Source organism: Musca domestica, unplaced genomic scaffold (genome assembly GCF_030504385.1).
Source record: "Musca domestica strain aabys unplaced genomic scaffold, Musca_domestica.polishedcontigs.V.1.1 18, whole genome shotgun sequence".
Classification (NCBI taxonomy): Eukaryota; Metazoa; Arthropoda; class Insecta; order Diptera; family Muscidae; genus Musca; species Musca domestica.
In genome coordinates this window covers 8,813,521-8,830,369 of record NW_026712238.1, presented here as the reverse complement: position 1 = coordinate 8,830,369, position 16,849 = coordinate 8,813,521, and the positions used below count along the sequence as shown (strand labels likewise).

At 34.7% G+C, this 16,849-nt stretch overlaps 1 protein-coding gene across 3 annotated transcripts in view; it reads left to right on the top strand.

The window, feature by feature from the left end:
- Window positions 1-16,849, top strand: part of LOC101890934 (low-density lipoprotein receptor-related protein 2) — a 481,392-nt gene that overhangs the window by 399,586 nt on the left and 64,957 nt on the right. The gene's annotated exons all lie outside the window — the stretch shown is intronic.

Here is a 16,849-nt window from a genome sequence, read left to right as displayed (position 1 = left end):
ATAAACACTGATATAATTAAAAAATTTAGCTTATGAAAGTAAATTTTACCCAAATAGGATAGGGAAATATGTCCAAAATCTTCACAACAATAAGAAGCAGGGGCATCTTTATATAACGGAAATACTAAAAGCTGGACTTACATTCATAAGCTTTTGTAAATAACGTTTCCCAATAATAAGAACTTAAAATGCTAGAATTTGGCGAAATTAAATGGAAAGAGTTATCCTTACAAGAAGGCTATTTCAAAATGTGGGCCGATATGACCCATTTTATTTGCCTATGTTCGTAGATGCAATCCAAATAACTCTGTCAAATGTCAAAGCTCTATCATAAATTCTACGAAATATATCTGAAAATATTGCGGTCCCTTTGTATATGGAAAAGGTCTTAACAAAGTTTGACCATAGAACCCGATATTCCTTTAAGCTTTTGATTTACAAACAAGTATTATCAATCCATTTAGAATGTTCCACAATCTAACCTGGCGACAAAGTCAAACGCCACATTTTTTTTAATTTTATTAAATGAGAACAAAAATTGTCGGAAATAGCATTAAATTTTAGAATAAGTTTAGATCTTTTCGAATTGGTCACCTTTGACACGAATCATGGTCTTCACACCGTCAATGAAACAGTCACACGATGCCTAAATTTTGCTCTGCGATATTTTGATCCATTCCCGGCGAAGCGCTTGCTGGAGGTGATCGACACTGTGGTATTTTTTAATGTCCACCTGGCTTTTCAAAATACTCCAGACACAATAGTCCAACGGATTGGTATCCGGAGATTTTGGTGACCATTGCGCTCTGGAAATGAAGTGAAGAACCTCATTTTGTAACCATTCTTGGTTGGCGCGTGCTGAGTGCGATGGTGCTGAGTTCTGTTGAAATGTTCAAGGTCCGCGGCCAAAATGTTTGCGTGCTCAAGGCTTTAATACACCCTCCAGAATATTTTCGCGATAATATTCGTCATTTATTGTGATGTCACGGTCGAAAAATACGACCGAAGACCGACCATTGTCTGCTATGGAGGCCCACACAATCACCATGGCCGGCGCTTGAGTTCTGGTGGCCAACCGAAGGTGCACATTTTCTTTGGCAAGTAAACACGATCATTTTGTTTGTTTACTAACTACTGGACAACGAATGTTTTCTCATCGGAGCGGAAAAAACCAAATTCGGCACTTCACCACTTTCGGCCAAGCGAAGCAATTCTTTAGCTCCCTTGAGTCTATTTTCTTTCAGTTGCGGTTTAAGTTCTTGCATTTTATGGAATTTCAATGGCTTTATCCCGAGCTCATTTTTTAATATTTGCCGAATGGAATATTGCGATATTTTCAGCTCAAGAGCCATTTTTCGGTATCGACGCGGGTTTCGATCAAATCGCTTCTTTACTTTTCGAACTATTTCTGCTGATATTGCTGTTTTCTTTCGTCCACTCCCTTGACGTCGGGCTACGCTACCAGTATCACGGTAACTAGCACAAAAGATTTATTCACATTTAAATGCTGGAGTGCTCTAACGATAGCCACTTGTGGGTTTCCGGTCAAATATAAAGAAATCCAACTATCACGCTTGCATTCCACCAGGAACAACTTTTTTTCTGGAAAATTCTCACCAAAATGCTTTTGTACGATTGTAAACAATATAATGAGCTATCACTGGAATAATTTTAACAGCTGTCGGACGAGTGGCTTAAAAATGACAGCAGTCTGAAGTTGACTGCAGCCTTTTCATCTCACCCTGTATATACATTTTTCTTCCAGGGGGTAAAGTTCTTAGAAAGAACTTCTAGTATCGATTTTTAAACAATTCCATTGAAAAATGTAGCTTAAGTCGTTAAAATACCGAGTATAGGGAGGTACCGTTATATGGGGGATATATTATATTGTGGATCTATATAGACAATACTCTTTCAGGGAGTAAAGTACTCAGAAGGAACTCCTTTTTTGGGATTTTCTAGCAATTTCATTTGAAAAAATTGGCTACAATCATCAAAATTCCGAATATCGGGGGTACCGATATTCTATATCGGCTATACGATATCGTGGACCGATAAGCCCATCTTCTAACTTGACCTGCCTTCAGACAAAAGACTGATTTGTGCAAAAATTTTATCTTCCTAATTATCTTTGACTCTAGCGTGATTACAACAGACAGGGCTAAATCGCCTTCGAATTTTACGTTGAACAAGGTCTTTTTTAGGTCTTTTTTTCGATGAATTTCAAAAGGAGTGACGAACTTAATATAATAATATAATATAATAAATAATAAAATAATATAATAAAATAATATAATAAAATTGAATTTTGTAGCACAGAGTGACTGTTTAAAGCGTACATCATGGCGTATAACTAATGACAATACTCATACGCTGCTTTTGTATACGATTTAAACTCATACTAAAAGTGACAATAAGCATTGAATTAAAAGTACCCCCTTTTAGCTTGCTGCTTAGTTGGAGATGTTTTATTAAAAAAATAATAATTAATTTTAAAAAACAATTAGTAAATTTAAAAATTCATCATTACGTTTACCTCTATCCCAGTAAAAAAAAAGCTTTCCTTCTAAGAAAATTTGTAAAAAGTCCCAAAACAAATGTAAAATTAAAGAAAAAATTATATTATCTTTAAATACATGTAGAACAAAACCTATTTCTCTTAATCTCCTCTTCTTACAATAATATAATATTTCTGGTATTTCTGTCGTATGAACAATAACGTCACTCATACGTCACGCCATGTTTCATTAACTATTTTCTGGATAATTAAAATAAAAATAGATGATGCTCATTTGGAAAAATATTACAAATTACAACAATTCTATGCCAACGTGAATAATTACATGTGGGAGCTAAACAATAAAAAAAAAATATTCTTCATATGGACCCCAGTCATATTAAGGTAAAATTACAAACCTACACCAACAACAATTACATAGCTACATATCTGTATACATGTGCAAGCATTCTATACACCATGGTCTACTTGATTTAATTTGTCTTTGGGGTCTATTATTGTGATGCTTGGTTGGCTGGTTGGTTGGTTGGTTTGTTTTTTCCGTCGTTACACATAGTCGTCCTTTCCTGGTATTTGTTTTTCCCTCCTCCTTTTATTATTTGCTTTTTTTCATTTGACTCTTTCATAACATTACATTACTCCATATAATGACAGTGATGAGTTTATAAACCGGGAGCCAGCCAACAACGAAACAAACAGACACCAAAAGAAAGTATACAAACATTATTATGTGAATATGAGACGATTGTCATTATTCCGTATGCTGTTGTTGTTTGCTGTTACAACAAAGCTACAACATTTGTATTTTTCTCATTTCGACTCTTAAGAATCAACATGAGAGAAAGAAAAATAAAATTCAGTATGAAATTTTATATAAAATGTGGGAAGACACGTAAAAAAACAACCATCGAAAAGGCTTGAAGGAAGAAGGGCACAATTTTCAATGGATACCGGAAAACAGTGGTGGAATGAATTTGAAAAGAAATTTACAAAATTTCTATAAAATTTTCATAATTTTATTAATGACAAAGGATAAGGTCACATAAATCGACCATTTTTTTTATTATATGTCATATATATGTTGTGACATATATTATTTTTTATTTATTTATTTTTGTTAAATACTTAATCCCACAATACCCACTGTTTTCGCTCCTATCATTATGGCACACACAATTATTAACCAACATCCTTTGGGATAACTCATTTATAAAGCAAACCTCCGTGAAATTTTTATTACGCATTGCCGGTCTGGGTGGTGGGCTGGCTGTCGGTTTGGCTGTATAGCTGCATAACTGGCTGACTGGTATAATTCAAACAATACTTTATATCTTCATGTACGCAATGTGAAATGTATATTATATTCCACATCACATTACGGGGTACTAGGGTGAAACGAATCGCAAATTACATCTCCAACCTGAAAGACCCTAAAAGAAAACTTCTCCACACAAGAACTTTATAGCAGAGCTTTCAAAGGAATTCTGTTTACAGAAAAGCTTTAAAAGACCTTCGGTTATAGAAAAGTTCTTGATTTCACAGAAGCTATTATGTTCACCAAATAGTTTAAAAAGTCTTCTAGAAGAACTTTAATAGAAGAGCTTTGAAAATATTCTGTCCTCAGAGGAGCTTCTGTCCCTGGGAGAGCATGAAAGTTTAATATGTCCACGAAAAAGCCTCAAAAGGTCTTTCATCTACAGAAGAGCTTTAAAACGAGCCCCAAAGATATTTTGTGGACAGAATGGCTTTTAAAGGTGTATTTCTCCAGGTGTTTCAATTGTCTACCCATTGAAGATATTTTGAAAAAGGGTTCTTGTACCCAGAAGATTTTGAAAAGATCTTCCCCCAGAAAATAATAATAAAAATGTCTTCTGTACCCAAAACAGGTTGAACACGTATTTTGTTCCCAAAATAGCTTGCAAAAGTCTTCCGTCCTCAGAGGAGCTACAAAAGGTCGTCTAAACATGCAGTACACTTTAAAGATCTTCTATGCTTAGAAGAGCTTGAAAACCGCGAACCCTCTCAGGTAAAATACCTTTAAAATATCTTCTTGGAAAAGAGGGCTATCTAAAATCTTTTGGGACCAAAAGACCATCTCAATCTCTTTTGGCCTTAGATTACTATCAAAAGTCTTCGGGAGCCAGAAGACACTTTAAATCTATTTTGAAGGTTGAATACCATCTGAAGCTCTTGTAAAGCTCTTCAGGACAAAGAAAACTATATAAAGCTTTTTCTGGAGCCTAAAGACATTCAAAATTTTTTTCGGAAGCTGGAACACCTTCTAAATGTTTTCTGGAGCCTAAAAGACTTCTAAAGCTCTTCTGGAACCAGAACAATTCTAAAACACTTTTGGAGCCAAAACTGCTTTTCTGGAGTCATATGATCTTCTAAAGCTCTTCTGGAGCCAGATGACCCTCAGAAGCACTTCTTGAGCCAAAAGACCTTCTTAAGCTCTCCTGGAGGCAGAAGACACTTTAAAACTCTTTTGTGCACAGAGGAGCCTTCTAATGTTCTTCGGGAAACACGAGACCTTCTAAAGCTTTTTTTCAGCCTTTGCTTTTCTGTCCGTATAAACTACTTAAAGGATCTTCTATCCACAAAAGAGCTTCAAGGGATCTTCAACCTCGATAAGAGCTTTAGACGTTATTGTGACTCCAAAAGAGTTTATGAAGTTCTCATGACCCCTGAAGAACTTTTAATGGTCTTTTGACCCCAAGAGAGCTAGAAAATGTTTTCTGGTACTCTGTACCCATAAGATGTTCAAATGTGTTCCTGCTCCAGAAAAGCTTTAAATGGTTTTCTGACCACAAAAGATTTGTATAAGTTCTTCTGTCCCCAGAGAATCTTCAGATGGTCTTTAGTACCCACATGAGCTTGAAAATGTATACCATACCCAGAAAAGCATGGCAAGGTGTTTTGTACTCAGAAGAGAGAGACCTTAACAAGGTCTCCTGGTTGCAAAAGAGTTTTAGAAAATGTTTTGGCTGTAAAAAAGCTTTAGAAGGTCTCGTGTTTCCCGAAGAACATTAGAAGGCTCCTCTGTGCACAAAAGAGTTTTAAAGTGTCTTCTGCCTTCAGGAGAGCTTAAGAAGGTCTTTTGGCTCAAGAAGTGCTTCTGAGGGTCATCTGGTTCCAGAAGAGCTTTAGAAGATCAAATAACTTCAGAAAATCTCTTTTGGCTCCAAAAGAGTTTTAGAAAATGTTCTGGCCTTAGAAGGTCTCGTGTTGCCAGAAGAACAAGAGTGTATTCTGGTCTTCTGGCTCCAGAAGAGATTTAGAAGATCATATGACCCCAGAAAAGCAGTTTTGGCTCCAAAAGTGTTTTAGAATTGTTCTGGTTCCAGAAGAGCTTTAGAAGTCTTTTAGGCTCCAGAAAACATTTATAAGGTGTTCCAGCTTCCGAAAAACTTCAGAATGTCTTTAGGCTCCAGAAAAAGCTTTATATAGTTTTCTTTGTCCTGAAGAGCTTTACAAGAGCTTCAGATGGTATTCAACCTTCAAAATAGATTTAAAGTGTCTTCTGGCTCCCGAAGACTTTTGATAGTAATCTAAGGCCAAAATAGATTGAGATGGTCTTTTGGTCCCAAAAGATTTTAGATAGCCCTCTTTCCCAAGAAGATATTTTAAAGGTCTTTTACCTGAGCGGGTTTGCGGCTACAGAAACATTCTTTTACAACACTCGAGCTTTAGAAGGTCTTGTGTCCATTATAAAGCTTTTGGAGGTCTTCTAAAGTTCTAAAGAACTTTACAGTTTTTTTTTTCTTTATTCCACAGAAGGCCTTTCAATGATCTCCTGACCCCAGAAGACTTGTAAATGGTCTTCAGACCTTTAAAAGGTCTTCTGACAATTGAAATCCTGCAAAGAGTCTAATATCTATAGAAAACCTGTAAAAGGTCTTCGGTCTATAAAATGGCCTGGAAGATAGTCTTCTAGAGAGGACCTTCAAAGCAGTTCTGTCTATAAAATATCCTTAAAAGTTTTTCTGTCTATAGAAGATCTTAACAGGTCTGAAAAAAATGTTCTCCATAGAGAATATCGGTAAAAGCTATTTTGTTTCCCGTCAAAGGTCTCCTGTCCATAGAAAGTCTGTGAAAGTCCTTCTATCCTTCAAATACTTGTAAAAGGACCCTGTGTGTAAAGTTTTTGTAAATGGTTAATTTCCTATGGAAGACTCTAAATATATTCTGCCTGGATAATGGTTTCCATATGGAACACCTGGGAAAGGACTTCGTCATTGAAAACCTTCGGAAGATATCTTGTCCTAGAAAACTTTTCAATAGCTCATGTCTATAAGACTTTCAAATATTTCTTTCTGTATCAGACATGTGGATGTACGTCTGCCTATGTAAGGCCTGTATAAAGTATTTTCTTTATAGAAGACCCATGGAGGTTCCTCTACCCACCAAAGGCCAATGGCAGATGCTCTGCTAACATCGAATACTCCCAAAACTTCGAATATCCACCCAACATTTATGGGAGTTCTTCCCTCTTTATACTACACCAATTTTTTCTCTGAGACTTCGAAATAATAGAATTGTAGAATTTTTAGTCCGTTCCATCCCCATGTTTTTGTGGTGTCTGTTTACATTCGCTATTTTGTTTACAAATACGAGTAGCAGGGAAATTTTGTTCGCATATAACCCATGGTAATACAAACATAGAAGCGTTTTAATAATTTAATTACAAAAGCGGCATGCGGAATGGTATCTGCCTCAACATTTTTATCAATTAAAATAAAAATGGGCTTAAAATTAAATTTGCTTTAAAGAGGGGATATTTTTTATTAAATAAAATATTTTATTTTTAATAAAAAAAGGTAAATGATGAAACTAAGTTTAAATTTAAATTAAAAAAAAGTGAAATCGTATGTATTTCCTTAAATATTTTTGTCCTCGATTCTGTTCCCATATTCCCCCACCATTTACCTGTTAAAAACATTTATTTTTTCCATTTTATCAAACTCTCTGTACAAAATGCTAAGCTATTCATCCGTTTTTCTTTTTTCATGCAATTAGTCCGGCATTTAGATGCAAAACACCTAAAGCGTTTATTTTACGAGTTAAACAATTTTTTATTGTTAATTCTGTGAACTTTTGCAGTTTAGTTTGTTATTTTTTTCTCTCTACATTGTCTATTTGCCTTTGAATGGTTCGCTTTTAAATACTCTTTTCCTGGCACCATTTTTCTAGCCAGCTGAGCAGTAAAAGCGAGAGATGGCTTAAGGGGAAATATTCTAATTTCTCAAATAAGGAGAAAAAAATAGAAAAAAAAACTTTTTTGTTTTGTCTTCATTGTTTACAGGCTGTTTCCTTTTATTTCCTCTTTTTCTTTTCCCATTTTGGGTTGCTTTTAACGAGTTCTATCCTTTTTTTCTGGAGCTATTAACAACAAAGGAGGAGAAAAAAAAACAAGAGTAGAGACAGCCTCAAAAAAGCAGAACTTTTCACTTCTCAACCTTGGCCTATTCTCATTTAGTTCCGGTGCTGGGCCATATTGTGTTTTATAGTCTATCTATTTTCCAAAGGCTTTCTTCCGCAGTTGTGGCAGTGGTGGTGGGAAGGTATCTCTGACTAGATTAATTGTCTAAATTGAGTTGTGGCAATCAGAGGGGTTTTTTGTTCCGTCTTTCTATCTTTGTTTCTTTTGTTTATTCACGGAATGAGTTATGATTTTTGATAACAGTTCTTTTGTGTTTTCTTTTGACTTCTTTTTCTGTTCAGGCCTGTGAACAAAGCAATGATGATTAGATTAATTTTTGGCTAAACTTGTATTTGTATTGTCATTATATTTAATGTTTAATGAGTAGGCTTTTTTAATGGATTTCTGTTACTTTGTTGAGATTTTGGCTTTGATATGTACTCAATGGCTATTTAAGATAACCTTTTTGTGACAGATTCTCCTTAATAATATTTTCTAAAAAGAGACATAAGCCAACAAAACAAGAAGTTTTCGTACCCTCAGACATATGGCTGGAGGAGATACATATCATTTGATACGGCCAAAAGGTGCCTCATAGAAATATAGGTTATAGATCATTGGTCTCTTTGGGCCAAATCCGTTTCAGGACATTTGGAGTCGATCTGGCGATGTCCGTCCGTCCTTCCGTCCGTCCGTCCGGAGTATCCGATTTGGTCCAAACTTGGTTTATCGAGTTCGGAGATGGACAACATAGGCCATCTCCTTCTGGGACCTCCGCCACAAAAAACCGAAATTTTCAAAAAAAAAATCTTTTACTGCACAGAAAGAGAAAGGATTACCTTATTTTGCTCCAACTTGGCAAATCCTAATATTTGCAGTAGTGCTAAATCAGATGCGAAAATGGACAATATCGCTCCACTCCATTAAGTACCTTCCCCAAAAAGGGTCAGAATTTTGAATACCCATGAGGCTCATTAGACGGGAAATTAACTTCCGATTCCAATCAGACTTTGCACATCTCAATATTTCCATCAACACAAGATATTTTATAAAAATGGTGGATATCGGACCATTGCTTCTGGTACCTCCCCCACATAGGGTTCAAGATTTTGAAACACAAAACGCTCAAAGAAAGCAAAATAAGCATTCAATTTTCTTTAAATTTCACACACACAAACATTTTTCTAACACAAGATCTGTTGATATACAGGGGAGATAAAAAAAACTGGAACAAGGTCAGAAGTCATATTTTTTACATTTTTTTAAATTTTATCGAATGAAAGCAAAAAATTTCGGAAATAGCATCAACATTTAGAATAAGTTTAGATTTGTTCAAATTGGTCACCTTTGGCACGAAATATGGCCTTTAAACGGCCACTGAAACCGTCACACGCTGCCCGTATGTTGCTCTGCGATATTTTGGCCCATTCCCGGCGAAACGCTTGCTTGAGGTGATCGATACTTTGGTATTTTTTAGTGCCAACCTTGCTTTCCAAAATACTACAGACACAATAGTCCAACGGATTGGTATCCGGAGATTTTGGTGGCCATTGCGCGCTGGAAATGAGGAAAGGAACCTCATTTTGTAAGAATTCTTAGTGCGATGGTGCTGAATTCAGCTGGAATGTCCAAGGTCTGCGGCCAAAATGTTTGGGTGCCCAAGGCTTTAATACACCCTCCATTTATTCTGATGCCACGATTAATACGAGCGGAGAGCGACCATTGGCTGTTATGGCGGCCCATGGCCTCTTTGGCAAATAAACACGATCATTTTGTTTGTTTACAAACTGCTGGGCAACGAATGTTTTCTCATCGGAGACGGAGAAAACCAAATTTGGCAGTTCACCACTTTCGGCCAAGGAAGCAAGTCTTTAGCTCTTTTTAGTCTATTTTCCTTATGTTGCAGTGTAAGTTCTTGCACTTTTTGGAATTTCAATGGCTTTACCCCGAGCTCATTTTTCAATACTTGCAGAATGGAATATTGAAGGAAGCTCACGAGCCATTTTTCGGCCACTGCGACACGGGTTTCGATCAAGTCGCTTCTTTGCTTTTCGAACCATTTCTGCTGATTTTGCTGATTTCTTCCGTCCACTTCCTTGACGTCGGGCTACGCTACCATTATCACGGTAACGAGCGATTTTACGAGACACAAAATACTTATTTACATTTAAATGCTGGAGTGCTCCAACGATAGCCGCTTGTGGTTTCCAGCCAAATATAAAGAAATCAGACTATCACACTTGATTTCCATCACAAATAGCTTATTTTCAGGAAAATTCTCACCAAAATGCTTTTGTACGCTTATAAACAATATAATGAGCTGTCACTGGAATAATTTTAACAGCTGTCGGACTAGTGACTTAGAAATGACAGCAGTCTAAAGTTGGTTACATTTTTTTCATTTCATCCTGTATATCTGCGAACCACTTATGGTATCTCACCCACAAAGGGTTACAATTTTCAGTACTTTTATCTGTCATGACAAGTCGGCGATTCTTTACAACTTGCTATATCTAAATATTTGTCTCAACAAGAAACCTGAAACGGATATGGTATTGGATATAAATGTTCGATTTCTTGAAATTTTGCCAGTACCCTCTTTTTTATTTGAAGTATGAAAATGGAATACTTCGGTCGAATTTATCGGGTATGCACATTTTAACATTTTCTAAAAATTATGACATATCTCAAATAAATTTGAAGGAAGTAACCAATATAGTCCAAACCTGGCACGTCGCAATATTTATATTTTATTTATTTAGGTCCGATACGAAATGGACAGTATTGGCCCATTCCTTCGGAACCTACTCCATAGAGGGTCAATCATTTGAATAGTAATAATAAAAGTCAAAATATATTTAAATAATCGAACTTTGGCTGACCAAACTGGGTGATACTTTATAACTTTTTTAAATACGGATAACGAAAATTAAGGTTGTATATTTAGCCGAGCGCCATCTTCTTGTTGTTTTTAGTCTTTGAAGAAATAAAATCTAAATTGACTTTAAGGCAATTTGTAGCCAACACACTGTTGTATTTTTTACAAATGTTCCTTTTTTAAATCCGTTTTCAAATGAAAAATTTTAGAAAAATGTACGATATTGAAACGGAAAGGAAAATCTAGATATCCCCCATAAATTATTTGTAAAACCAAATATCCTCAAGAGCGCCGTCTTGATATTGATTCTGGGAAAAACAAAAAAATCACGTTAAATTAGGCAAAATTTTAGCAAACTGCATTTATCACACTGTTGTCCTCTAACTTTTTTAAACATATTTTGAAAATTCGTTTCTTAAGTTAACATTTTCAGAACATGCACTTAATATTTAAGACGTAAAGCCTACATTAATTCCTTGCTGGACCAAATATGCTCACGAGCGCCATCTTGATATTGATTCCGGGAAAAACAAAAAATTCACTTTAAATTGATTAGCCTACTTTTAGGCAAAGTTTTAGCAAACTGCAGCCATTGCACTATTTTGAATACATATTTTGAAAATAATTTTCTTAAATTAGCATTTTCAGAACAAGCAATTTATATTAAAGAAGGAAAGAAAATATCGATAGCCTCCATTAATTACATGCTGAACCAAATAATCTCCCAAGTGCCATCTTGATGTTGATTCTGGGTAAAAGAAAAAATACCTTTTAAATTGATTAGCCTACTTTTAGGCAAAGTGAATCCTACATACTAATATAATGCTGGATTTAACTATTGAGTCATACCATAAATGAAAAAAATATGTTTTTTTTTAATTTGTCATTACCTAAGGGCTTCTCATAATTTATTTAAAACATTTTTGCGTTTAAAAATTATTAAATTGCGATAGCCTTCATTAATTACTTGCTGAACCAAATAAGCTCACGAGCGCCATCTTGATATTGATTCTGGGAAAAACAAAAAAATCACTTCAAATTGATTAGCCTACTTTTAGGCAAAGTGAATCCAACATACTAACATAATGCTGGATTTAACTATTGAGTCATACCAAAAATTAAAAAAAAAAACATTTTTTTAATTTGTCATTACTTCTCATAATTTATTAAAAAAATTTTTGCTTTTAAAAATTATTAAATTGCGATAGCCTCCAATAATTACTTGCTGAACCAAATATGCTCACGAGCGCCATCTTAATATTGATTCTGGGAAAAAACAAAACTCACTATAAATTGATTAGCCTACTTTTAGGAAAAGTATATCCAACATACTAATATTTATGTTGGATTTAACTATTGAGTCATACCATAAATGAAAAAATATATTGTTTAATTTGTCATTACCCAAAGCCTTCTCATATTTTTTTAAAGAATTTTTTGCTTTTAAAAATTATTACATTGCGTTTCTTTTTTCTCCTGCCTTCCCCCTTGCCCCTTCCAAGGGCATCCTTCTCATCTTTTATTAACAATATTTTCATTTTTAAAAATTATTAAATTGCGTTTTTTATCCAGCCTTCCCCCTCCCAACCAAATTTTTAATATCCAATTTCCAATAATGTCACCGTTGTGACCATTAGCGTGACATTTAATATCTTGTTGTTGCTGTTTTTATTTATTTTTTTCGGTACATATTTCCGAAGTGCAAGAAACATCACAAAAATATCATCACCACAATATCTAGTCGAATCATCAATCAAAGACGATGATAATGCTGTGATGTCTTTTTATGACAGTGATTTCCCCCAGTATTGCTTTATCTTTTTTGTTTTCGACTTGTGACATTAATAATGTGTCCATTATTTTGCAATATTGCAAACGAGGTGGCACCCGGGCTAATATAAATGAAGGAGGAGAGGCTGTGAATAGAAGATTAACGATTTTATTATTAAATTTTATGAAGAAAAAAATAATAAAACGGAATTGTGATGAAAATGGGTACCACTTCCATAGTAAGTAAAAATTGTATGTGGTAAATAAAATTGAAATTAAGATTTAAAAACGTAATTAAAATTTTGTGGAGCAATCAAATTATAGATTATCCATAGAAATTGCGCCATAATTTTGCAATATCAGCAATGAAGTGAAACTGAGAGCCATGAGAGTTATATTGAATCCGTGATTGCAATTTCACAATTTTCCAAACAAAGTTTATAGACGCTACCAATTGAGGGCGCTCGGGCTCTTCCAAAAATGATTTGAAAATATTTACAAGAAAAAATCATTCTACTCATGTGAAAAAGTATACATCGACTACACTCGAGTAAATTATTAACCACTGGACTTCCTCAAGTATAATCACTAATTACAGGGTGAGATACAAAAAAAAACTGCACCAAAGTCAAACGCCATAATTTTTACACGTTTTTCTTAAATTTTATTGAATGAAAGCAAAAAATGTCAGAAATAGCATCAAATTTTAGAATAAGTTTAGATTTGTTCGAATTGGTGACCTTTGGCACGAATTATGGCCTTCAAACGGCCAATGAAACCGCCACATTCTGCCCGAATGTTGCTCTGTGGTATGTTGGCACATTTCCGGAGAAGTGCTTGCTTGAGGTGGTTGATACTTTGGTATTTTTTAATGCCAACCTTGCTTTCCAAAATACTCCAGACACAATAGACCAACGGATTGGTATTCAGAGATTTTGGTGGACATTATGCGCTGGAAATAAAGCTAGAAATCTCATTTTGTACCCATTCTGAGTCCTGTTGGAATGTCCAAGGTCTGCGTGCCTAAGGTTTTAAAACACCCTCCAGAATATTTTCGCCATAATATTCGGCATTTATTCTGATGCCACGGTCGATTAATACGAGTGGAGAGCGACCATCGGCTGTTATGGCGGCTTGAGTTCTAGTGGCCAACCGAAGGAGCACATTTTCAGCTAACCTCTTTGGCAAGTAAACCCGATCATTTTGTTTGTTTACAAACTGCTGGACAACGAATGTTTTCTCATCGTATCGAAGAACAGCAAATTCGGCAGTTCACCACTTTCGGCCAAGCGAAGCAACTCCTTAGATCTTTTCAGTCTTTCCGTTGCGGTGTAAGTTCTTGCACTTTTTGGAATTTCAAGGGCTTTACCCCGAGCTCATTTTTCAATATTTGTCGAATGGAATATTGCGATATGTTCAGCTCATAAGCCATTTTCTGCGAAGCGGGTTTCCATCAAGTCGCTTCTTTACTTTTCGAACCATTTCTTCTGATGTTGCTGTTTTCTTCCGTCCACTTCCTTGGCGTCAGGATACGCTACCAGTATTACGGTAACGAGCGAAGGTACGAGACACAAAAGATTTATTCACATTTAAATGCTGGAGTGCTCTAACGATAGCCACTTGTGCTTTTCCAGCCAAATATAAAGAAATCACACCATCACGCTTGAATTCTATCACGAATTATTTTTTTTTTTGCTGGAAAATTCTCACCAAAATGCTTTTGTACACTTGTAAACAATATAATGAGCTGTCACTGGAATAATTTTAACAGCTGTCGGACGAGTGGCATAGAAATGACAGCAGTCTGAAGTTGTTTGCAGTTTTTTTCATTTCACCCTGTATATCAGTCTTAGGTCAGAAATGAATTGTTAAATATTCGTCAGCTTCTTCAGAACCTCCCCCATAAAGAGTCAACAGTTTGAATGATCATAACTCAAAGTTGGGGGGTATAAATCTGTCGGTCTGATACTATTTTACTTGTTTATTTATATTTCAAGCCACCAAGCTCTTAGAGGTATCACCTTGAAAAGCACCACCTATATTTCAATGTTAAAATTGTTATTTTCGTGTGATTTAGAGTTTAAAAATAAAGATTTTTTTTTGTTTTTTAAAAATGAGTTTTTATTTGTCATTTCACCCCCGAAAGGAAAAAATAATGTCATTTTTCTTAAATTGAAAATCACACTGAGCGCCATCTGTATTTCAATGAAATTATTTTTTAAGTAATGAATTTGTGTTCACATTTCATACTTTAAATCTTTGACAGATTGGAGGTCATTAAATTATTTTTAAATTTATTTTCTTGTATTTCATTTTTAATCTTCCCTGTTGTTTGTTTTTTAATCTTCTCTAATCGACATCATTTGCCCTAATCTCCTCGAGACAAAGAAATAAAATCAATACATTTTCCCAAAATAAAGCTCTTGTAATTTTTCGGATTTATTTCATTCAATTTCCAGCCTACTTTTCACTCAATTGCCCTGTAAATCCTATGAAAATAAACACAATTTGTTTTGAATTTAGTTGGAAAAGGCGAGACGCAGACAAAGGCAAAGAAGGAGACGAAAACAAAAATAACTTAGAAAAGGAGGAAAAACAATCCTTCACTGATTGTGTTATCTTTTCTAAGACAACAAATTGCCAAAACAAATTCCAATGAAAAAACGTCTCAAAAGAAACGACTGGCAATAAGTAAAGTTTTCCCAGCAACAGAAAAGAGATTCAATGAAGAACAAAAGAAAGAGAGATTGCTTTGTTTACGATTGTCAAAAAAAGGGAGGAAGAGGCGAATATAATTTGGTTTTGAATCTTCGATTTTATTTTATTTACAACTTTTTTGGTTTTTTTATTTAAATCCCAACTATCGGAGAAACATGAATACTGCCACACAAATCCATGTTGTGTAAATGAATAAATCTTGTAACTCACACACTGATAGGATTTTATTTACAGCGTAACAGATATGCAGTAGCATACGCATACACACACAGACACATACACTCTGTGGCATATCCATGGCAATAATACCATTGTTGATGACGGCAACGATGTTGGCTGTTGCTCTTGTGGCCGAGATATTGTAAACTTAACTGTGATTGTTTTGTCTCGTTCGTTGTAGTTGTTGTTGTTGCTGCTGTTATTTTTCTACGTTATATATGTTGTCTTTTGTTGGAAATTAAACAAAACAAAACTCCCCTTTTGGCTGTCTTTTGTTATGCTGATGGATGCAACACCAACAAAAAAATATGGCCAACAACAGTGGAATACTCTTTTACAACACTTGGAGAGATTGCAATAACGCCATAGTAATCCAACCACAACCGGCGTCCTTTTTCCCAAAAAAAAAAAAAAAAAAAAAAAAAACAAAACAAAAAATACAACAACAATACAATGCTACCAATACACAAACAATACACGATTTCGGCATGCTGCACAATCATAAAACCGTTGTTTGGAGAGTTGCATATTTGAGTTATACTCAAACATGTGGATAGTATATTATAGGATTACACTACAATACACAGGGATGGTGTCATCCTTGAAAATATTCTCAAAACTCAGTTTTGAATATTTCTCAATAGAAAAAAAATTAAAAAAAGGAGTATTGAAGATTTTTATCAATAGAAAAAAATTCAAAATCCGATTTTGAAGATTTTTCGCAATAGAAAAAAATTCAAAACCCGGTTTTGAAGATTTTTTTCTCAATAGAAAAAAATCAAAATCCCGAATTTGAAGATTTTTTTCTCAATAGAAGAAAATTCAAAATCCCGGTTTTGAAGATTTTTTTCTCAATAGAAAAAAATTCAAAACCCCGGCTTGGAAGATTTTTCTCAATAGAAAAAAAATTCAAAACCCCGGCTTTGGGGATTTTTCTCAATAGAAAAAAATTCAAAACCCCGGCTTTGGAGATTTTTCTCAATAGAAAAAAATTCAAAACCCCGGCTTTGGAGATTTTTCTCAATAGAAAAAAATTCAAAACCTCGGTTTTGAAGATTTTTCTCAATAGAAAAAAATCCAAAACCTCGGTTTTGAAGATTTTTCTCAATAGAAATAAAAATCCAAAACCCCGGTGTTGAAGATTTTTCTCAATAGAAAAAAAAACAAAACCTCGGTTTTGAAGATTTTTCTCAATAGAAAAAAATTCAAAACCCCGGTTTTGAAGATTTTTCTCAATAGAAAAAAAATCAAAACCCGGTTTTGAAATTTTTTCTCAATAGAACAAAAATTTAAAACTCGGTTTTGAAGATTTTTCTCAATCGAAAAA